Source organism: Mobula birostris, chromosome 24, assembly GCF_030028105.1.
Source record: "Mobula birostris isolate sMobBir1 chromosome 24, sMobBir1.hap1, whole genome shotgun sequence".
In the NCBI taxonomy this organism is placed as follows: Eukaryota; Metazoa; Chordata; class Chondrichthyes; order Myliobatiformes; family Myliobatidae; genus Mobula; species Mobula birostris.
Genome location: NC_092393.1, coordinates 20,418,748 through 20,442,795, shown reverse-complemented (window position 1 = coordinate 20,442,795; position 24,048 = coordinate 20,418,748). Strand labels below are relative to the sequence as shown.

At 40.6% G+C, this 24,048-nt stretch overlaps 1 protein-coding gene across 1 annotated transcript in view; it reads left to right on the top strand.

The window, feature by feature from the left end:
* Nucleotides 1-257: 257 nt before the first annotated feature.
* Nucleotides 258-24,048, top strand: part of myocd (myocardin) — a 712,380-nt gene continuing 688,589 nt past the window's right edge. The window contains exon 1 of the mRNA XM_072242485.1: nucleotides 258-511. The gene's annotated coding sequence lies outside the window, so the exon portion shown is untranslated. The remainder of the gene's footprint in view (nucleotides 512-24,048) is intronic.

Below are 24,048 nucleotides of genomic sequence, written 5' to 3'. Positions count from 1 at the left end.
TCATTGCCGCAACTTCTAACTTACCTGGGTTTGTCAAGAACAGTGGCATCGCTTAATGTCATGTTCCTCACTTGAGTGGGCTTTTTCCTTTTTTTTAAAGAAAACAAGTTTCGCTCTATTCTTTCAAATAGTCAGAAGTTTGGGAAAAAAATAAAACTGCAGCAGATAAAAATCAGAATTTATTCGACCGTTTCCGTCAGCAACAATTTTGATTCGGCTTTTTCCGTGGGAACCGCTTTTGAGCAGAGGAGCCCTTAGTTTGGCGGCGCGCTCCCGCAGAAGACGCTGATCCTCAGGAGCGTTCGGTTATTTCCGTCAACATTGTTTTCGGCTGTTCCCGGCAGTCAGCAAAAACCAGCTACTTATCCGTTGTAGTTCCAGTTTGCCTCAGTCACAGCTATCAGTCTGTGATCCAAATAAAAATTAAGATACAGGAAAAGTTTTTCCTCAGCAACATTTGTACAAGTTGCGAAATTGCGACCCGCATACTACTCAGCCTCAGGACGCAGAGGTAGTTTTTACTTTCATTCTTGTGTTGTTTTTTTTAGTGCGCACTCTTGGTTGCAAATTTCTTCCTGAACCTTGAAGTAGTTTGTGGTGTGTCTATTTTCACCAACAGGAAGTCTCAGATACCTGCTTGAGTACACTCGTGTAATATCTGCTGCGTAACAATACCTCGGGCAATTGCTATGATATAAGTAATGTTTGTTTAAGAAATGCGTTCACTTATTTATTTAGATTAACATGATGCTAGTTATCGTGGTATTAATGGAATAGGTACTTATGCATTATATTAATGACTGAAATGTTTTTATCAGATACCTATTTTAATTATTTTTTCACTGTCAGTTCTCAAAACATTTTTTTGCCACCAGTTATTTTTAGTTATCAGAGACTTGTTAATAATTTGTAAAGAGAATTTGAATTGAGGAGTTTCTGTATATGTTTTGTAAAGGAGTTAATGCAGACATAGGAAGGACATGTTCTCCACAGCATCTTGCTGCTAATTATTCTACTTTCCATTTATTGACCCCTTGATGACCTCGAGTGTTCTCCAGTGATGTCATCAGCCCCACCCCCTTGTTTTAATAAATTATAAAATGTAACAGAATTAGATATCAAAATATTATGTTTTTAAATTGATCATAATTCTTTATATGTTGGTTTTAAGGGAAGTATTGAAAGTGGGACCCCAAATTTAAAGGTTCATTGTTTCACCAAGGATTGCTGCATTGTTGTCAATGTTGTCTTTCAGTTGAGCCCTTAACTTCTGATCCACCCTTGCAAGTGAATGGAGAAGATCTCATATCAGTATTTAAAGAAAACAGGCTTTTCCCCATAAGGTCTATAATGATCGTTATCACCCAACAATATCCACTGAACTACTGTCATCACCACATGCAAATCGGTGGTTGTGTGTTCTAAAGTCACAGAATTTTAATTTAACAGGAATATTCACTTCTGTGACTTGGCGCACTTTGGGCACAGCAGAATTTTGAAAGATAATCATGCAAGAACAAGTTGGTTAGGGATCTTATTGAGAGCAATTGCCTCTTGTGCTCTGAGTTGAGATACTAAAGTTTGGCTAAAGATTATGGCTACAGGAAGCTGAATTCAGAAAATTGGACATATTTAATGGCAGCGTGGACTCAAAGTGTGAAATGGCAATATTCTGCTGCTCACTTCCGTGTCATGAACTTTAAAAACCTGCTTAGCAGTAGCTTGTACGATGAAATGTAGCAAGGTGCATGGATTATAAGCAGGCCCTCTAAAGTGGCTGATTGAAAGCCAGACTACAAAGCTACTTCTCCAATTTTGTCTTCCTTCAAAGCTATCAAATGTTTTGAAGTCTCTCACATGGACCCACTCGTATTTTCCCTGAAAATCCTGACGTGATTTTTTTTTACAGACCTGTCGAGCTACCAGACCTGTTTAACTCTCATTACTCCCGATCAACTGTACTTCCATTTGTTTCCCTCTGAATTGGCTCCTCAATAAGATGAAACAGGAACCTGGCCATCAATAAAGTGATGCCATGAATGAGAAGGGAATTTCCGACTTCATTATTTCTAACTTTAAAACATTGAAAATTCGCAGTTACCATAGAATAATATTTAGCTATCAGGTTTAATATTAAACAATTATCATTTAACTAATTTTCTTCTATTTCTTGATTTTTTAAAATCCTGGTTATGTCTCAGATTTCCAATGTCGAGGACCATCCAATATATTTCCCAGAGTGTTTGCTAATAATGGTTGAAATTTAATACACAATTTCACTGTGGAGATCAAACTAATGCAACTCTTTCTCAGGAAACCATACTCTGATGAACAAGTCTTCGATCCCAAAAATGGATAGATTAAATTCTGGACCATTTTAGTCTGGGGCATGTATGGCTTCTGTGTTGTACACACCCACTTTCTGCCTTAATTGAGCTGGCATGACTGGTGAGAGTGTAATCTGCTTCCGGAAACTGAATTGGTCCTTTAAATAGTTTGGGTTGTTAGCCTGCCTGCAATGCAATAGTTACTCTGTTTTTAGTCAGAGTTTCTCAGACCTCCTGCAATCTGGCACTGCAGATAAGTCAGAGGGCCAAATTGAGGAGATTAGCACGGCTCTGTCCAGGAAGAGCAAGAGCATTTTCTCCATTTTCAACAAGCTATCCTGTAAATAGGTTATTACAATATTTCCCACATTTCTGTCTGTTTTCCCAACTTTCCGTTCTCTGCACACCCTTTCTACCCTTCCCTACTTTCCTCCCTCAGTGTCTGTACTGTGCAACATCTTATTCTCATTGATTCCAGTGTCCAGAATCTGAATCAGTTTCAATGTCGCTGGCGTATATCATGAAATCTGTTATGTGGCAGCAGAACATTGCAATACATAATAATAAAAACTATAAATTACAGTAAGTGTGTATATGATGGCAGAGGGAAAGAAGCTGTTTCTGAATCGTTGAGTGTCCATCCTAACTACTATCCTTGCCCTTGAGCACTATACAATTCTTGAAACTTCTTTAGCATCTAGATTGGCTAAACAAGAGAAAATCTGGAGATGCTGCAAATCCAAGCAACACAAACACAAAATGCTAGAGGAACTCAGCAGGCCGGGCAGCATCTGTGGAAAAGAGTACAGTTGATGTTTCAGGCTGAGACTCTTCAGCAGGACTGGAGAAAAAAAGACGAGGAGTAGAGTTAAAAGGTGGGTAGAGGGAAAGGAAGAGAGAAACATGAAGTGATAGGTGAAACTGGGAGGGGGAGGGGTGAAGTAAAGAGCTGGAAAGTTGATTGGTGAAAGTGATAAAGGCCTGGAGAAGGGAGGAAACTAATAGAGGACAGAAGGCCATGGAAGAAGAAAAGGGGGGGAGGAGCACCAGAGGGAGGTGTTGGGCAGGAAAGGAGTTAAGGTGAGAGAAGAAAAAGGGGATGGGGAATGATGAAGGAGGAGTGGTCATTACTGGAGGTTTGATAAACCTCATCCCCTTTTTCCTCTCCCACCTTATCTCTTTGCCTGCCCATCGCCTCCCTCTGTGCTCCCCCTCCCACTTTTCTTTTTTCCATGGCCTTCTGTCCCCACCTATTAGATTTCCCCCTTCTCCAGCCCTGTATCTCTTTCACTAAATAACTTCCCAGCTCTTTACTTCATACCTCCCCTCCCAGTTTCACCTGTCACCTTGTGTTTCTCTCTTCACCATTACCCCCCACATTTTAACTCTACTCATCTTTTTTTTTCTCCAGTCCTGCTGAAGGGTCTCAACCCAAAACGTCACCTGTATTCTATTCCAAAGATGCTGCTTGGCCTGCTGAGTTCCTCCAGCATCTTGTACGTGTTACTTGGCTTCTGTCTTTTACCCTTCTTCCAATTAGCCAATCCCTAAACAATCACTATGGTTCCATGAATGTACCTTTTGTCCTTGTTTCTGATAAAGCCCAAGAGATCACCAGGAAATAAATTTGATAGAAGGCCACAGTTAAGTTTTGCAACACATTTATCAAACCAGTTAAAAGGTGAAGAGGTTATTGGAATAAGAGAAAATTGTCAAAAGTTGCAGCAAGATAGTCCAAAGGATATTTGCAAGACTTTATTTATGCAGAAAGTTTTAGGTGCTGGAATGTTCTGCCAAAGGAGATCGTAGAAACAGATATGATAACAAAGTTTAAAAATCATTTTGACCAGCACATGAACAGGCCGGGGATAGTGGGACGTGGACATGTGCAGGCAGATGAGATTAGTTAGATTGGCATTATGGTTGGTGCAGGCATGATGAGCTGAATGGCCTTTACCTGTTCTGTAATGTTCTGTTTTGATTTCCAGATGTCACAAGAGCTGCCACCCATCCACTATTTCCTCACCCCCCCCCACCCCTCACTGTACAAAATTCCCTGACTAGTCTAAATCTCATTGCCACCAAAAGCTGGAAACCTGGTCCTTAATAACGTAAAGGTAATGAAGTCTCTTGCAGTGCCTCTGCCCAACTCAAACTGGAACTCTTTCCAGTCTTGTTCAGTATGGCAATCCTGCTGGGCCATTGGGAAGCATTTTTCAAAGGCAATACATGTTTAAAATTAAAGAGTAAATTAAAGTCAGTTCCCCACTGTACAATCAAATAGGAGGAAGGAAAACGAGCTTGTTTGAGAAATAGTGAAACAAATAAGGCACTGCCAATATATTAAACGTAAAAGGAATAGAGATGAGTTTTGTAACCATCTTAGGGCACAAACTATCCTTGTCATTTCTGAGTTAGTGCATTGCTCATCGTGCATTGGTTAGGAACTTTAATTGTTACTCCTTTAAGGAATGTGTCATGTGACCACCTGGTCTCTGGACATCAGCAATGTTTATAGAACATTCCATATGCAGCCTACGAAGAGCCCTTGAGCAAGCTATATACATGTTGTTTGAAATTGTCTTGTCCTCTGTTATCAGTCTGTGCATTCTGTAGTGGATTTTGGGAGAGTTTAAGGATTTAATGAGCATGTGTTGGGTAACATATCAACAGAATAGCATTGTTAGTAGAGTAGAAAAGCAATGTACTCCATATTTTCTTTTCTTTCAAATGCTCAACGTAGCTCCGTCCCTTTTGACTCTTATTTACTACGGTCATTCTCTAATGCGTGGCCTGACACAATTAAAATGTTTTCATCCAGATATCCTCACTATTTTCCTTTGTGTCTACAGTATATCAAATATTTGTGTGGAACTTTTCCAAGTTCTATCTGATTATTTTGCTACCCTCAGTTCATTGTCTTAACATCCTTCACAAAGCTCTCTCTGCTGTGGGTACTTTCCACTTTACGTTCTCTGTCACATTCTTCTCATCACCTTATTCATAGATCTGTTTATTATCACTCCCTTCTTTTGATCAACACTCAGAGCCTACTTATTATATTCCAACTATACTTTCTGTGCCTATTGCTGGCTAGAGCTCTCTCCCAGTTTGCAATATATTAACCATTTGGTGACACAAGAGAATACAGGCGCTGGAAATCTGGTACAACACACACAATATGCTGGAAGAACTGAAAAGATAACGTTGATGGAGGAAAATGAACAGTCAATATTATGGATCAAGACCCTTCGGCACAACTGGAAGGACAGAGGGCAAAAGCCAGAGATTATGCCAAAGCTGGAGAAACAGAGCAACGCACACAAAATGCTGGAAGAACTCAGTAGGTTAGGCACTATCTATAGAAATGAATAAACAGTCGACGTTTCGGGCTGAGATCCTTCTTCAGGACTGAGAAGGAAGGGGAAGAGGACAGAATGAAAAGGTAGATAGAAGGTGATAGGGCTGAAGCCCGGTGTGTGATCAAGGTTAAGTGTTGGAGAAAAAGGAATTTGACAGGAGAGGAGAGTGGACCATGTGAGAAAGGGAAGAAGGAGGAGTATCAGGAAGAGGTGATAGGCAGGTGAGGAGAAGTGATAAGAGGCCAGAGTGGGGAATAGAAGAAGGCGGAGAGAAATTTTTGCTGGAAGGAAAAAGTGATGTTCATGCCCTCAGGTTGGATGCTACCCAGATGGAATATGAGGTGTTGCTGCTCCACCCTGAGAGTGGCTTTATCGTGTCAAAAGAGGAGTCCATGGACTGACATGTGGGAATGGGGATAGGATTAAAATGGTTTGCTACTAGGAAATTCTGCTCTTGGCGAATCAACAAAGCAGTCCCCAAATTTATATCGGGCTTCACCAATGTAGGGGAGACGGAAACAGGAGCACTGGATTCGGTAGATGACCCCAGCAAACTTGCAGGTGAAGGGTGAAGTTTTGCTTCACTGGGAGAGACTATTTGGGGTCCTAAATGGAGGTAAGGGAGGATGTAAATGGGCAGGTGTAGCATTTTAGCCACTTGCAGGGCTATGTCCCAGAAGGAAGATAAGTGGGAAGGTATGAATGGATAAGGGAATTATGGAGGGAGTGATCCCCACAGAAAGCAGAGTGGTGGGAGATAAGGATTTGGTGGTAGGTTCCTGTTGAAGATGCCTGAAGTTGTGGAGGATGATATATTGAATGTGGAGACTCACGGGGTGGTTGGTGAGAACAAGAGGAACTCTATCCCTGTTAGGGATTCAACACTATAATCCCCTCAAAATCAATCAATAAGCTTCTTGATTTCCTCACCTGCAGAGCCCAGTCAATCTGGATTGACAATAACATTTCCTCCACAATCTCCATCAGTGCAGATGCATCACAAGACTCTGTGCTTAGTCCCCTGCTCTACTTGCTTTATACTTATGACTGCAAGGCTAAGCACAGCTTGATTGCCATATTTTGTTGATGACACCACTGTTGTTGGCTAAATCAAAGGTGGTGACAAGGACAGGGATTGAAAATCTGGTTGAGTGGTGCCATGACAACTGCCTTGCTGACATTGAATGTCAGCAAGACCAAGGAGCTGATCATTGATTTCAGGAGGAGAAAAATGGAGGTCTATGAGCCAGTCCTCAGGGATTCAGAGGTGGAAAGGATCAGCAACTTGAAATTCCTCTGTGTCACCATTTCAAAATGTCCACCCTGGGCACAGCACATAAGTGCAATTACAAAGAAAGCACGTAGCATCTCTACTTCCATAGAAGTTTCGAAAATTTGGCAAAACATCTAAAATTTTGACAAACTTCTATAGACATATGATTGAAAGTATATTGACTGGTGCATCACTGGTATGGAAACACAATGCCCTTGAATGGAAAATCCTACAAAATGGCCTAGTCCATTATCAGTAAAGCCCTCCCCAATATTGAGCACACCTACGCAGAGCACTATCACAGGACCATGCAATGGTCTGTTTTGAAAAGGCATGTACTGGAGCCTCAGGACTGTCACCACCAGCTTCAGGAAAATTTATCAGCCCTCAGCCACAGGCTCTTGAACTAGAGGGGTTAACTTCACTCACCCCATAACTGAATTGTTCCCACAACCTATGGACTCACTTTCAAAAACTCTTCATCTCATGTTCTCAATATTTATTTCTTAGTTGTTTATAATTATTATTGTTACTTTTTTCTTTCATATTTTCATAGTTGTCCTTTGCATATTGTTTGTCTGTCCTGTGTGTGGTTTTTCATTAATTTTATTGTGTTTCTTGGATTTACTGTGTATGCATGCAAGAAAATGAAACTGAAGAGTTGTATATGGTGAAATATTGTGTATGTACTTTGATAAATTTACTTTGAACAACATCAGGACTACACTGATAATGAGTTATTTCCTCATAATCTGGAAATTCAGAACAAAAGTGGAAAATGCTGGAATCATTTTGCAGTTGGGCAGCATCAAGGAAGAGTCCTTGATCTGAAATATCAACTCTATGAAGATGTTCTCTGACCTGACTATGAGTTGAGCAATACCTCAATATTTTTCCCATTCTTTAGCCTAACCTCCTTGCTGTTTATCTGTCTTTTCTTGCTCTGTCTTTCTATCTCTCTGTTATTTCTGAAATTTTGAACTCTGTTATCTTTGAATTTTATCATTCTTTTCCATCTACTAATCCTCTATTCCTTGAAATTCCTTTCCAAACTCACTGTACTACTGCAGCATTTTTAAAAAACTTTTCAGGTTGTTTCTGAAAATATAAACATTTCACTAAATTTTTGGCCACTTTCCCCAGTGTCCTCACATACACTCAGTGGCCACTTTATTAGATACAGGAGTGGAACCCAGCATGGTCTTCTCCTGCTGTAGAATCCACTTCAAAGTTTGAGCACTGTGCATTTAGAGGTGCACTTCTGCACATCACTGTAGCAACACATGGTTACTCGAGTTACTGTCACCTTCCTGTCAGCTTGAACCTGCCTGGCCATTCTTCTCTGACTTCTCTTTAACAATGCATTTTTAACCACAGAATTGCCACTCACTGGATGCTTTTTGTTTCTTTCACCATTCTCTGTAAATTCCAGAGAACCTTGTGTGTGAAAATCTCAGGAGATCAGCAGTTTTGAGATACTCAAACCACACTGTAAGGCACCAAAATCATTTTGCAGTCAAGGTCACTAAGATCACATTTCTTCCCCATTCTGGTGTTTGGTCTGAACAACAATAGAACTTCTTGACCACGCCAACATGATTTTATGTTTCGAGTTGCTGCCACCTGATTGGCTGACTAGATACTTGCCTTAACAAACAGGTGTACCTAATAAAGTGGCTTTTTACTGAGTATATACTTTTGTACAGAGAAAATGAAGCTTCTTGCTCTGGATTAGCTTTCCTCACACGCCATTCCCAGCACAAACCACTCCTATAATAGAATTTTCTTTGCATGGATGATATAACAATGCAGTTTATCGGATAAGTTCTTGAAGATGGAATGAATCAGAAAGTGCTTGAATTACTTAACAGATCAGATAGTATTTCTGTAGAGAGAAATTGGGCTGAAGAACTTCTGTCTTGACTAGCAATTCTACTACCACTCCCAAGTAATTAAGTCCTGGACTTGTGCAGACCAGGTGTAAGTCTTGCATATGTTCATTGATGTAGAGGTTCGTCTTGCTGAGATTCTGCCAGTTCAGTGCTTTGCCTATTATACCTGATATAGGGTGAATAAAGAAAAAATGTAGGCTGTTTATTTTTTGCAGATGGAAGCAAGTGTATTTTAAAAGGCAAATCTATTTTTTTTAACCAAATTATATATTTGCTCACCATTCTCTATGGTCATTGGCTGCACATTACAAATCTGTAACTCATAAAAAAAATTTCAAGGTACTGCTTTAAAATATCCCATAAAAATTCTCTCAGTATCTCCTTGGATACTTCTGTCATGTCCATAAAGTTTGTAACCTCAATGGCTTGTCATTTAAGCACTACCTTGCTTTATTTTAGTGACACAGCGCAGAGGAGGACCTTTCTGCATCTTTATACTCTGGGGAGGAAGGGGGAACCGGGGAAAACCCACTGATTCCATGGGAGGAGTACAGACTCCTTAAGGACGGCACTGGAATTGAACTCCAAATGTGCTGGAACGCACCAAGCTGTATAGCATCACGCTAAACACGACGTTACCTTGGCACACGTGTTCGTTCTCTCTCACTCACTCACTCATATATCATCTGGCTCTGTTCTTTGTTCTCTCCTGGAACCCTGACAATATGATTGTTCTTGGGCACTGTGTGTCTGTTGCTTATACAGGGTCGAAAAAAAATGGATGAGACCACTTGTACTTACCCTGCTCCCCTGCTGTCTATCAGGATCACTCTTTGCCATCATTACCTTTTTCTTTTAACAGAACACCAGTCTCTTTTTCCTCACACATGGTTGCTTTCTTTCGAGTCAGTTATTGTTTGTATCTCAAACTTGTTGCCAATACAGAATCTGAAGATTCTTCTCTCTGTTGCTCTTTATTATGTGTGACCATGACGCAAGTTCTTGCCAAACATTATTTATTGATAGTTAGCAATACACAATTAAGCACATTGATGCAAAAATAAACCTTGCATCATACCATATGGTATAATGTTGTGTAATATGTATGTTCAGTGTGTTGTCTGAACCTATGTACTTGAGGTGCTGCTGCTCACAAGTTTTTCACTGTACTTGTGTGCATAACAGTAAATACAACTGGACTTGACTTGGATCTTAGAGGTACAAACTGCAACATTTTGTCACTTCAGAAACTAAAGGAAAGAAAAACGTGGAGCCCAGGGATACTGGTGTATTTCGCTTTGCTTCAGTGGAGCACTCAAATATGATGTGGTGCTGTAATGACGTATGCCATTCATGTACTTCTTGCGCATAAACCATAATGAATTATGTAAGCAAACAAAGAATGCCTAATCAAACAATATATGTACAATATTACTCCAATATTAAATTCACTACACAAGCACATAGCACAAATTCAAGAAATATAAAAGTTACTTATGTACACTGCTCATAATAACAGCAGTTGCAGCTACCAGTTACCTAGAATATTTGTGAACCAAATATTGGATGTGATTGGTGTTGCAGTGGGTGTTGTCAGACTCCTATCCTGGATATTTGGATGAAGAGTGTGCTGAGATTTGTTCAATCCCACTATTGCAGCTGTTCAATATAAATTTTGACAATAATATGATTTAATTTTTAATGTTGGTTTTATTTGTTTGTGAAAATGATGACCAAATTACTGTGTTGCTGTAAAAATCCCATCAGGTTTATTGCTGTCATTCAAGGGAGGAAATCTTCCATCCCTGTGTGATCTGCCTTGCCTCTTGACTGCCCTCTGAAATGACCCCCTAATCCCTGCAGTCATGTTACACTCACAATGTTAAAAGGGATAATTGGAGTAAAAAAGCAGGCTGCCTGCCAGGCATTGGCATCAAATTTCAACTTGGCTGAGCTGCTCCCAGCCCAGGCAACCTTGTAAAGTTGTCTTCATGAGTATCTGGAGAATAGTTTTGATATTGGGAGAGTTATCTTGTAGGCCGATTAAGAAATATCTTGACGTAATCTCACATACAGAATTGTACCTCATTGATACTAATTACACCGACAGCGCCTCCATCACAATCACTGGATATGCACTGTCCTGCTTACAGGACATGTCTGTAAGGAGTGAAACAAATGAGATGACGGAGGAACTTAGTGGGTCACCTTTCGTCTGTAAGGGAAGTGAACAGTTGACGTTTCATGTTAAACTCCACTCTTTCAGTCCAGATGAAGGGGCTTCATTTCTTTCCACAGATGTTAGCTGATCTGCCAAGTTCCTCCCGCAGCTTGTTTGTTGCTCCAGATTCCAGCATTGGCAGCCTCTTGCTTCCACATTGGGGCTGAAGATGCACTAATGTACAGGTAGTAGGGAATAGCTCTGGTTCTCCTCAGCATTTGAAGTCTCATGACATCGGGTCAAAACTGGGTAATAAACCTTTGTCCACCTTAGTTGATGAATAAGAAAAAACATGGGAAGCAGCACAAAAAGTAGGAAAGACACAACTTGGGGTAAAGGAATAGGCAGAGCTAACTGATATCATCAACAATGAATCAGATCAAATCTTTATGTTCTGCCGCATCTTCATCCAGTAGCACTTGCATCTACGGTGGTGAAATGTTTGAGAGGTTGGTTATGGTTAGAATTCTGTCTCAGCAAAGACCTGGACCCACTGCATTTTGCCTATCATCACAATAGATCTACAGCAAATGTGATCTCATTTGCTCTTCATTTTGCAATGGATCACCTGGACAATACTAATACTTATATCGGGCCACAGTTTATTGACTACAGCTCGGCGTTTAACACAATCATTCCCACAGGTCTAATTGAAAAGCTCCAAAACCTGGACTGCCCCCTGCAACTGGATCCTTGACTTCCTCACCAGAAGACTACACTCTGAGCAGATCTGAAATAACATCTCCACCTCACTGTTAATCAACACTGTCACACATCAAGGATGCGTGCTTATCCTGATGCTTTACTCTACACCAATGTTTGTGTGGCTAGGCCCAGCTCAAATGTCATTATAAATTTGCTGATGACGCAGCTATTGTTGGCAGAATTTCAGATAGTGATGGCAAGGCATACGGGAGCAAGATATATCAGCTCGTTGAGAGGTGTCGCAGCAACAGCATTGCACTCATTGTCAGTAAGACCAAAGAACTGATTGTGGACTTCAGAAAGCGTAAGGTGAGGAAACACACACCAGTCTTCATAGAGGGATCAGAAGTGCAAAGAGTGAACAATTTCAAGTTCCTGGGTGTCAACATCTCTGAGGATCTATCCTGGGCCTAACACATCGATGCAGTTACAAAGAAGGCACAGCAGTGGCTATATTTCATTCGGAGTTGAGGGAATTTGGTATGTCACCAAAGGCGCTTGCAAATTCCTACAGATATACTGTGGGGAGCATTCTAACAGGCTGCATTTCTGCTTGCTATGTAGAGTTGGGAGGGTGTTGGGCGCTGCACAGGATCAAATAAGCTGCAGAAAGTTGTGAACTCAGCCCGCTCTTTCATGGGCATCAGTCTCCCAGCGTCCAGGATGTCTTCAGGGAGCGATGCCTCAGAAAGTTGACATCCATCCGTATGAGCCCTCATCATCCAGCACATGCTGTTTTCTCATCGCTACCATCAGGGATGAGGTAGCGGAGCCAGAAGGCACACACTCAGTGATTCAGGAACAGCTACTTCCCCTCTGCCATCAGATTTCTGAATGGACATTGAACCCGTGAGCACTATCTTTTTTGGGCACTACTTAATTTAAATTATATATATATTTTACTGTCATTCACAGTTTTTATTATGCATTGCATTGTATTGCTCCTGCAAAAACAATGATTTTCATGACATATGTCAGTGATATTAAATCTGATTCTGATATTTGCGAATTGTGCTTGGGCTAATTGAAAATGGCTAATGTGAGGAGATTGCTTATACAGCATTCCTGTCCTTGATGATTGTAGGTCTCACAGTGTCAGCACCAAAGTATTGGCAACAGCCAGAAATGCTGTGCAGGTTAATTTGCTTTAGCTTCATTCTGACATTACCATGGTCTCGGCCTGAAACGTCGACTGTACTCTTCTCCATAGATGCTGCCTGGCCTGCTGAGCTCCTCCAGCATTTTGTGTACTTTGCTTCGATTTCCAGCATCTGCAGATTTTCTCTTGTTTTTTGGTCAAAAATAAAAGCAAATTATTTAATTACCAAATCAATTAACTCGTTTTGGAGTTACTTATAAAAGTCAGCAGAAGTTATTTTGATATTTTAACATAAGGCTGTTTGAAAATAGTACATACAGTGGGTGTTATCAAGTAATACTTCCTTTCTATTTTGTAATTTGTCATTGTTTATCATCAGAATTACAGTATATTCACTCTGCAGGACATGTAGAGAAAATGCATGCACTGGGAAAGCAGAAAATATCTCATATTTGATCTGCAGTAAACAAACTTTCCATATCTTGGATATACTGTAAGTTGAAATCTTAGACTTCTATTTACTACCCAGTTCACTGTGAACAACATAGAAAATAGGTGCAGGAGTAGGCCATTCGGCCCTTCGAGCCTGCACCGCCATTTATTATGATCATGGCTGATCATCCAACTCAGAACCCCGCCCCAGCCTTCCCTCCATACCCCCTGACCCCCGTAGCCACAAGGGCCATATCTAACTCCCTCTTAAATATAGCCAATGAACTGGCCTCAACTGCAAGCCTCGTGGGCTATATACAAGATTTAAATCAAATGTCACTTTATTTTAGTGCTTCTGAATTTAGTTTAATTTGCTACAACATTAGTGTTCAGGACAGCTTGTTGTAGAGCTCTTAAAATTAAACAGGACAAACCAATAAAACAAAGAACTGGATTACAGCAAAGGGCTCCTGGATTATGAAGTAGATCTGCATTTTTATACACTTCCTCGCAAATGTTTGGAATTTGTGGTGGGAGAGGAGTTAATTTTCAGTCATAGTAACAGACAAAATAGAGCCAGTTGTGCAGTAGTAAAATCAAAGTAGGGAATGCATTAGAAGCAGCACCTGTCACTAGAGACACAAGCATATAACACCTTGTTCTCTTATTCTAAAGATGCATTCTCTACTGCTAAACTGCCTTGCTAATCTGTAGCAACCCTTCATTTACAGAGAGAAGATCTATTTGATTCCTTTCTCTGGTCACACCAGTGATTTTCTTTTTGAGTCCTTAGAACAGTACAGACTTCATTCTCAATTCAACACTTCCTAAAGGATTATCCCTTTCCAGGACTCTTTACAACTGACAGTATTATTTCTTTTATTTGCAAGTTTGTCTTCTTTTGTACATTGGCAGTGGTGTACAGTTTTTCATAAATTCTATTGCACTCTTTTTCCAGTGAATGCCTGCAAGAAAATTAATCTCAAGGTAGTACAGTGGATCCCAGTTAATTGGGACATATCAGGACTAGTACATTTTGGCCCAATTAAGCGCTTGCCCCAATTGGATGAAGTTTCATGGAAATAGTGAAGAAGATATAAAAAAAAAGTCAAACTACTGTGTAACTGAGTAACATTATTTGTTTAAATGAACTAAAGAACACATTAGAACACTATCACTACTACAGTACTATAAAACTCGGTATTATTTCCTAATAGATGGCCCAATTAACTGGAATCTATTGTATGTGGTAATGTACACTCTGTGGCCATTTTATTAGGTACCTCTTGTACATAATGAAGTGGCCATGGAGTGTATGTTTGTGGTCTGCTGCTGCTGTAGCTCATCCATTTCAAGGTTCCATTTGTGCATTTACAGATGCTCTTCCGCATACCACTGTTGTAAAGCATGGTTACTTGAGTTACTGTCACCTTCCTGTCAGACCATTCTCTCTGGATAACACTGCTCACTGGATTTTTTTTTGTTTCTTGCACCATTCTCTGTAAACTCTGTTGTGTGTAAAAATCCCAGGAGTTCAGCAGTTTCTGTGATACTTAAGCCATCCTGTTTGGCACCAACAATCATTTCATGGTCAAAGTCACTTAGATTATATTTCTTCCTCATTCTGATGTTTAGTCTGTACAACAGCTGAACCTCTTGACCATGTCAGCATGCTTTTATGCATTGAGTTGCTGCCACATGATTAGCTGATTAGATACTTGTATTAATGAGCAGGTGTACCTCATAATGTGACCTCTGAATGTGCATGCACATTGATAATAAACTTACTTTGAATCATTGCAGTTAAGTAACCATGAAACTGTGCCCATCTTCTGGTGAGTAGAATTTTTTTTAATATGCAGTCTTTTTTTTAATATGCAGTCTTTAATCTGCGTCCTTCTCCTGTCCTGGCAGATTACATTTAAGATTAAACCTCGCCATCCAAGGGGGTATTTGGTTGTGCTAATATCTTTCAGCTTTAGTTTCATCTTTCTTGAGCATTAACTCATCTGACCTGTTTTCAAAAGTCGATTTGTGTTAAATGAAAGCTGTTACCTATTTGCAGGATAAAAGTGGCCGTGGGTTTGTGCACAGAATATAGCAAGGAAGCAGGCAATTTGGTACACTGCATGCATGCCAATCAATGGAAATCCATCATGTTAATCTACCGCATGGTTTCTAATGTGTAGACATTTCAAGTGCTTTTCTAGACACGTTTTAGATGGTGCCAGCAGCTCTGCGGCTACCACATTCTCAGCCAGTGCATTTCAGGTACTTGCCAAGCTCCAGATGATAAAGGTCCCTGCTAAATCTGTTGCTCCATATATCTATGTCCTCCAAATTTATGTATGTGATATCAGGAAATTCTTTCAAGCTACCTGATCTACAACACTCATTAATGTTTATATACTTTAGTCTCCTCTTCCTTCCTCCGCTTCTGTCTCTCCTCTTACATGGAGTGGTCCATGACAGGGATCATCCTGCTGATTTCCTCAGCACCTGCTCCAGTGCCATCACAATTTTCCTTTAGTGCGTGCAGTACTTGAGCTGGGTCTGACCAGCGTTTTATGAAGCTGGAACATAACCTCCCAGCTCTTGTACTCAGAGCTCCCACTAATGAATAACAGAATTCCAAATGCCGCCTTAGTCACGTTATCAACCTGCAGTGAAGGCCAGCCAGGTCAGTAAAAAGAGTAACAAAGAATGTACAGAAAGGAATCTGCAAGGAATACCAATATCAACAAAATCTGTTACTATTTTACTTGGAAGGAGAGGGTGATCAGATGCCTCTTGCTTATTATAGTTCTACTGCAGTGAAAAAAAGGTGATTGTGCTGGATACTTGCTTCTCAGCAGGACTTTTCAGTGTACAGGTGGCCCCTGTTTTCTGAACGTTCGCTTTATGACACCTCGCTGTTACGAAAGACCAACATTAGTTACCTGTTTTTGCTAACAGAGGTGTTTTCACTGTTACGATAAAAGACAGCACGCAAAAATAGGCAGTGTGCGAAAAAAGGCAGTGCACATCCGAACAACCAAGCTCCTCCCCTGGAACTGCATTCTAGCCGCCATTGCTTAAACACGTGCTTTATATCGATTTATTTTGAGCATTGGTTAGCAAGATGAGTTCTAAGGTATCGGAAAAGCTTAAAAGAGCTCGTAAGGGTGTTACACTTAGCGTAAAACTAGACATAGTTAAGCGTTTTGATTGTGGTGAACGAAGTAAGGACATTGTCCGCACGTTGAGCTTGGCTGCGTCCACAATTCGCACTATTTATACGCAGAGAGAAAGAATTTTGAAAGCTGCCGATGTTACTGTTGGTTCTGCTCGTAGCAAAATGGTCTCTCTTAGTCGGCATCCAATAATGGATAAAATGGAAAGTCTATTGCTTGAGTAGATTGATGGGTGTACAAAATGTGGTGTTCCGTTAAGTTTTCTTATACTTAAGGAGAAATCAGTCAGTCTTTTCAGTAAGTTGAAACAGAAAGCACTGGACGATGGTGATGAAAGTGTTGCGAAAGTGGAATTTAAAGGTACTCATGGGTGCTTTGATCGGTTTCTGAGGTGAGGGCAGCTTCATAGTTTAATGTTTACCGGAGAGAGTGCTTCGGCTAATACTGAAGCTGCTGAAAAGTTCCCAGCGGAACTGAAGAAAATAATTACAGAAGGTGGTTGTTCGTATAAGCAATTGTTTAACTGTGACAAATCTGCAATTTATTGGAGTCTTCCGGATTCCGGTAAGTGAAACTACACTGTACATACATTATTTCTACTTTATATAAGCTGTGTATTTTAATGTGTTATTTGGTATGATTTGGCAGCTTCATAGCTTAAAGCTTACTGGAGAGAGTGTTTCTGCTGAGAGTGCTTGCGCTGTGTTTCTGCCGAGTGTGCTTCCGCCGAGAGTGCTACCATGAGATTTTCACTGTGCTAGAGTGTACTACAAAAAAGTATTTCTACTTTATATAGGCTGTGTATTTATCATATGATTCCTGCTTTTACTATATGTTACTGTTATTTTAGGTTTTATGTGTTATTTGGCATGATTTTTGTAGGTTATTTTTTGGGTCTGGGAATGCTCAAAAATTTTTCCCATAATAAATGGTAATTGCTTATTCACTTTACGACATTCCAGCTTACGAACCGTCTCATAGGAATGTTCTACCTTCGGATAGCGGGGGAAATCTGTAATATACTTTGTGATTAAGTCTATAATGTAACAGAGAAAATTTCTTTTCGTATTGCACTGAAACACGCCTTTTCATTTTCTCTGCATTATATTGCAAGGTCAAGAATGTTGATTATTTAATTAAGTGTCATTTGTACTAATCTTGTCACTTGCTCACTGAGAACAAATGAGAATTTTTCTGAGAATAAATTTAGCACATTCCCCTAGGATACATTTTTAAGTTATTATAGTAGTCCAGTGTAAGGTTACAAAACAAAAGTTGCAAACAGGATGTGAATGTTTCTAGACTGAGTAAGGTTGATCTATGAAATTGCAGCATTTTGGTTACTCATGCTCTTTATCCATCCTTGAACATACATACCTCTTAACAGATATTGTTAGGCAAAGTGGCTAGATCTCCTGTTCAACATAATATGCCATAAACAAATAATTTTAAGGACCTGCTACATTGCTTACAACTGCCAGCTCATCACTTTTCTTTGTTGACCTCTCTGAGTCACTCTCTCCCCCTCTTGATCACGTCATTTGCTTAACAAAATAAAACTGTTACAATATTCTGTTGAAATTAGGAAGAGTATCTATGAAATGTGTGTAAAATATTATTGCGTTTATGGAAACTTGAATGGGAAGAATTGCTGCAGGCTGCAGCCTGTCCAGCAGATATAGTTGATAATTGACAGGAGAGAAAATGAGCAGAACTTTAATGATGTATTGCTTTGTAAAAGCCGAGTGAGAAAGGGATAAATACAGCTGCAAACTTCAGCAAATACCAAAGATTTTGTTTTCAGTACAGTATATTAAACAAAGGATTGCTCAACACTACAACTGCTATTGGCTGTCATTTGTGTTCAGTCATCATGTTGTAGTTATTGTGATATTTATCAAAACTGGAACAAGCAGGTTTTTCTTCCAACAGCCTGTGATCTGCTTTATACATATACCTAAGTGGCTCAGCCTTGGTACAAGCGACATTATATCAGAAGTTTCGAAACGTAGTTCAATTTAAGTGTAGATTGTAAGAAAGAATTGACCAGTGCTGTATTTTCTTGCATCATTTGAATGAGCTGGCACTTACAATGGACTGCACAATAAATGGTAAATTAGTGGAGGTAAAGGATTGTTTTTTTAATCTATTTGTCCTTGCATTGGAGAATTATAAAGTTACTTGATTTGAAGATGTGAGGTTAAAAGTGATAGAAAAGGAGAGCATCATTTACATATGTGTGAAAACTGTTCTGAAAATTAGTTGAGCATGTTAAGATTGGCTTCTCAGGGAGTGGTTAGCACAACACTTTACAGTACAGGTGAGCAAGGTTTAATTCCTGCCACTGCCTGCAAGGGGTTTATATGTTCTTCCTGTGACTGAGTGGATTTCCTCCAGGTGTGCCAGTTTTCTCCCAGAGTCCAAAGATGTACTGGTTGGTAGGTTAATTGATCATTGTAAATTGTCTATGATTAGGCTAAGATTAGATCATTGGATTGCTGGATGGCATGGCTCGAAGAGCCAAAGTGGCCTATTCTGTTCTGTATCTCAATTAATCAGTCAAAAACAACTGATAACAGATCAGTTGAAATTTCAGAATGTGGTAATAGGTTTTAGTCCCTTTTTAAGGGCAAAGGAAGGTAGAGGGTATTGTAATACAGATCAGCAATAATCTACTTGAACGGTGGTGTTGGGCTGAGCAGTTATCTGATTTACTTTTGTTCCTCTGCTTTTAAATCTCAGTGTATGGCCGCAGATGGATGGAGAAGGCCACGGTATTGGTAAGAATGAGGATGTATCCTGGATAGATCTGTTGAAAACCCGAAGAAATAGAGGTTAACTTACTGCTCTTGGTGAGTAAGAGTGGAGTCATAGTTTTAGTGTAGTCTAGATGAAGATGAGGACATGGAGTTGAATGATATGGACAACTGCATCAGATTTTGTAAAAAAGATGAGAATGGCTGAAATTTGGTTATAATTGAAGGGAAGCTCATCAAGTCGTCATTTTGTTGGTTTGAAATTTATTCATATTTGTTTTATTTTCAGAAGGCAATACTGGATATCCATTGCGGTTTTTCATAATTCATCTTCTTTGTCAGACTTCCCTTTCACGATGAATTATCTCCTGGCACAGTAATGCTTTTCTCTGTAGTACAATCCACTCAAGATTTTAATCTGTGGAATTAATTTTTTGAATTTCTGTTGTAATCTGACACATGGGTGATGAGAGAAAATACTTGAAATTTCGCATTATTGTCCACTTTCAAATGGGTATCTTGGGAATGATTTTTCATCCAGATACTCTAGCTGCTAGAAGACTTTGAGATGACCTTTTTTTTTAAAGGAGCGCTCTGTTATTCACCTGAAATGACATAGATGAAAGTAGCGTTTCTGATTTCCTCCTTGAATCTTATGACCTACCTGGTGACATCAGATTGGTCTTTTCAATAAGTTAAACAGTTTCTGCAAGTTTTGATAGAGCAATGTGATATACAGAGACATATAGGATCCAATAGTGGGAATGTAAAAACAATAAAATTGGTTCATAATAAGATACTTCTCACGCTCTTAAACTTTTCGATGATTTTAAGTTCCCTGGCCCTCACCGCTTTATTTTCACCATGGATGTCCAGTCCTTATATACTTCCATCCCCCATCAGGAAGGTCTCAAAGCTCTACGCTTCTTTTTGGATTCCAGACCTAATCAGTTCCCCTCTACCACCACTCTGCTCCGTCTAGCGGAATTAGTCCTTACTCTTAATAATTTCTCCTTTGGCTTCTCCCACTTCCTCCAAACTAAAGGTGTAGCTATGGGCACCCGTATGGGTCCTAGCTATGCCTGCCTTTTTGTTGGGTTTGTGGAACAATCTATGTTCCATGCCTATTCTGGTATCTGTCCCCCACTTTTCCTTCGCTACATCAACGACTGCATTGGCGCTGCTTCCTGCACGCATGCAGAACTCATTGACTTTATTAACTTTGCCTCCAACTTTCACCCTGCCCTCAAGTTTACCTGGTCCATTTCCGACACCTCCCTTCCCTTTCTAGATCTTTCTGTCTCTGTCTCTGGAGACAGCTTATCCACTGATGTCTACTATAAGCCTACTGACTCTCACAGCTATCTGGACTATTCCTCTTCTCACCCTGTCTCTTGCAAAAACGCCATCCCCTTCTTGCAATTCCTCCGTCTCCGCCGCATCTGCTCTCAGGATGAGGCTTTTCATTCTAGGACGAGGGAGATGTCTTCCTTTTTTAAAGAAAGGGGCTTCCCTTCCTCCACTATCAACTCTGCTCTTAAACGCATCTCCCCCATTTCACGTACATCTGCTCTCACTCCATCCTCCCGCCACCCCACTAGGAATAGGGTTCCCCTGGTCCTCACCTACCACCCTACCAGCCTCCGGGTCCAACATATTATTCTCCGTAACTTCCGCCACCTCCAACGGGATCCCACCACTAAGCACATCTTTCCCTCCCCACCTCTCTCTGCATTCCGCAGGGATCGCTCCCTACACAACTCCCTTGTCCATTCGTCCCCCCCATCCCTCCCCACTGATCTCCCTCCTGGCACTTATCCGTGTAAGCAGAACAAGTGCTACACATGCCCTTTCACTTCCTCCCTTACCACCATTCAGGGCCCCAAACAGTCCTTCCAGGTGAGGCAACACTTCACCTGTGAGTCGACTGGGGTGATATACTGCATCCGGTGCTCCTGATGTGGCCTTTTATATATTGGCAAGACCCGACGCAGACTGGGAGACCACTTTGCTGAACATCTACGCTCTGTCTGCCAGAGAAAGCAGGATCTCCCAGTGGCCACACATTTTAATTCCACATCCCATTCCCCTTCTGACATGTCTATCCACGGCCTCCTCTACTGTAAAGATGAAGCCACACTCGGGTTGGAGAAACAACACCTTATATTCCGTCTGGGTAGCCTCCAACCTGATGGCATGAACATCGACTTCTCTAACTTCCGCTAGGCCTCACCTCCCCCTCGTACCCCATCTGTTACTTATTTTTATGCACACATTCTTTCTCTCACTCTCCTTTTTCTCCCTCTGTCCCTCTGAATATACCTCTTGCCCATCCTCTGGGTCGCCCCCTTGTCTTTCTTCCCGGACCTCCTGTCCCATGATCCTCTCGTATCTCCTTTTGCCAATCACCTGTCCAGCTCTTGGCTCCATCCCTCCCCCTCCTGTCTTCTATCATTTTGGATCTCCCCCTCCCCCTCCAACTTTCAAATCCCTTACTCACTCTTCCTTCAGTTAGTCCTGACGAAGGGTCTCGGCCTGAAACGTCAAGTGCACCTCTTCTTAGAGATGCTGCCTGGCCTGCTGCGTTCACCAGCAACTTTGATGTGTGTTGTTTCATAATAAGCAATCCATTTTTGGAAATGCTTCAAATAAAATTTATCAGAAAACAAAATAGGAAGAGGCTTCAGAAAAGTAAAACAGGATCTGATCATTTGACTTCTAGATGGGTTTGCCATCACTATAAGCAACATCTCCTTTTCTCAAAGATGGAAAATAATTGAATTCATCTGAAACATCCCCTTTTGGATTGAATAAACTGTAGCTGATAAGCTTCTGTGATTCAGGAAAATTTTTCCTTCTGCACAAGGCTGTCTTCCTGTGAACCATTTTTTCTCTGTTTTACCTGGTACATGTTTGAGCCAAGATTATATCCTGTGATATGAACTGCTTATTTGTTTTTTTTTTGTGTGACTTGGATGATGCAGTAAACCACTGGAAATTCTACATTCCAGTCCACTTGCTATATCCAAATTGGTATCTTCAAAACAATGCTTTCCAGATACTTCAAAGGTTAAGGTGCCTTCAAAAAGGCCAAGACTAGGTCTTAAACTGCAACATGTTCATTATAATCCACCATCCTGGCACAATAGTTGAAGAATTCATAAATTGTTAAAGGACAGGTTAATGATGAAATTCCAGCAACTTTGATGTGTGTTGATGACACTACCAGTTGTGCTCATCTGTAAAGCTGTGTGGCATTTTGGTGGGTTCCTCTTCAGTTAATTTTTCCAATAGCACCCAGCTGAAAAGGAGTATCCTAGCTGCTTGAGGAATGCAGTCTGTCCTTAAAGCCATGTTCATCATTCTCTACTCATCTTGAAACTGCAGGAAGTTTGAGGAGGATTTTTGAGAAACAGTGGATGACTACTTTCAAACTTCATAGGGGTATTGGTGAAATGCTTATTTCTTTTGGCGGGTTTTCTTTTGAATCTTGATTTGAAAAACTACTGTAATGTGACATTCTACCATGGTAAACATTTTGCAGAACCCTTTACAGGAAACAGACTTGTTGATTGTAGGCAGCCTCCCTGGAATCGTCCTTGATCTGCTTGAGGAATGAAAGCAGAAGGTGAGGGCCGGTACTAGAATTAGCTAGTACAGGAGAAGAAGCTGTGACTTCATCGGGCACTCCATTCCATGCAGGAACTTCGAAGTGGACTGCATCTATATTCGTAAGATGCATACCAGTGAATAAGAGGGCTGTACTGTTTTGGAAAAGCTTTAGACCTTGCAGCACAGTTAGAACTAAACAGACTGCATCTGTAAATTTGTGGACGACCCAACTATTGCTGGCAGAATTTCAGATGATGTCAAGGAGGCGTACAGGAACAAAAATAGGTCAGCTGGTTGAGTGGTGTCATGGCAATATCCTTGCACTCTGCATCAGTAAAGCCAAAGAATTGATTGTGGACTTTAATGGGGAAGTTGGGTGAACACATATAAGTCTTCATTGAGGGATCAGAAATAGAAAGGGTGAGCCGTTTCAAGTTCCTGGGTGTCAACATCTCTGAGGATCTTTCCTAGGATGAACATATTGATGCAATTACAAAGAAGGCACAGCAGTGGCTGTTTTTCATTCAGAGTTTGAGGAGAATTAATGTGTCACCAAAGACACTTACAGATGTACCATGGAGAGCATTCTAACTGGTTGCATCACCGTCTGTTATGGAGAGGCCGCTGCACAGGACCGAAAAAAGCTGGAAAATGTGTAAATTCAGCCAACTCTGTCATGGGCACTCGCCTCTCCAGCATCGAAGACACCTTCAAAATGCAATGACTCAAGAAGGCAGCTTTCATCATTAAGGACCCCCATCATCCAGGATGTGTCGCCTTCTCACTGCTGCCATCGAGGAGGAGGTACAGGAGCCTGAAGCCCTGCTCAACATTTCAGGAACAGCTTCTTCCCTTCTGCTATCAGATATCTGAATTGACAGTGAACCCATGAACACTGCCTTAGTATTTTTCCTTCTCTTTGCACCTCTTAATCAATTTATTGTTCGTACATATTTATTGTATAGTTTCATTATTACATAATGAAATTGCTATGTACTGCTGCCACTAAACAGCAAATTTCACAACATGTGCCACTGATTCTGGTTGTAACATGCCGGAATTTTAAATTTGACAAATTATAGAGTGGCTTTAAATAGATATTTCTGCACATCCTTAATTCTTGTGATTACTGGGGGGCTGGATGGGGAAAAGAATGCGTAACAGCTCATGGTCAGATGGAAAAGGAAATGCGTTGA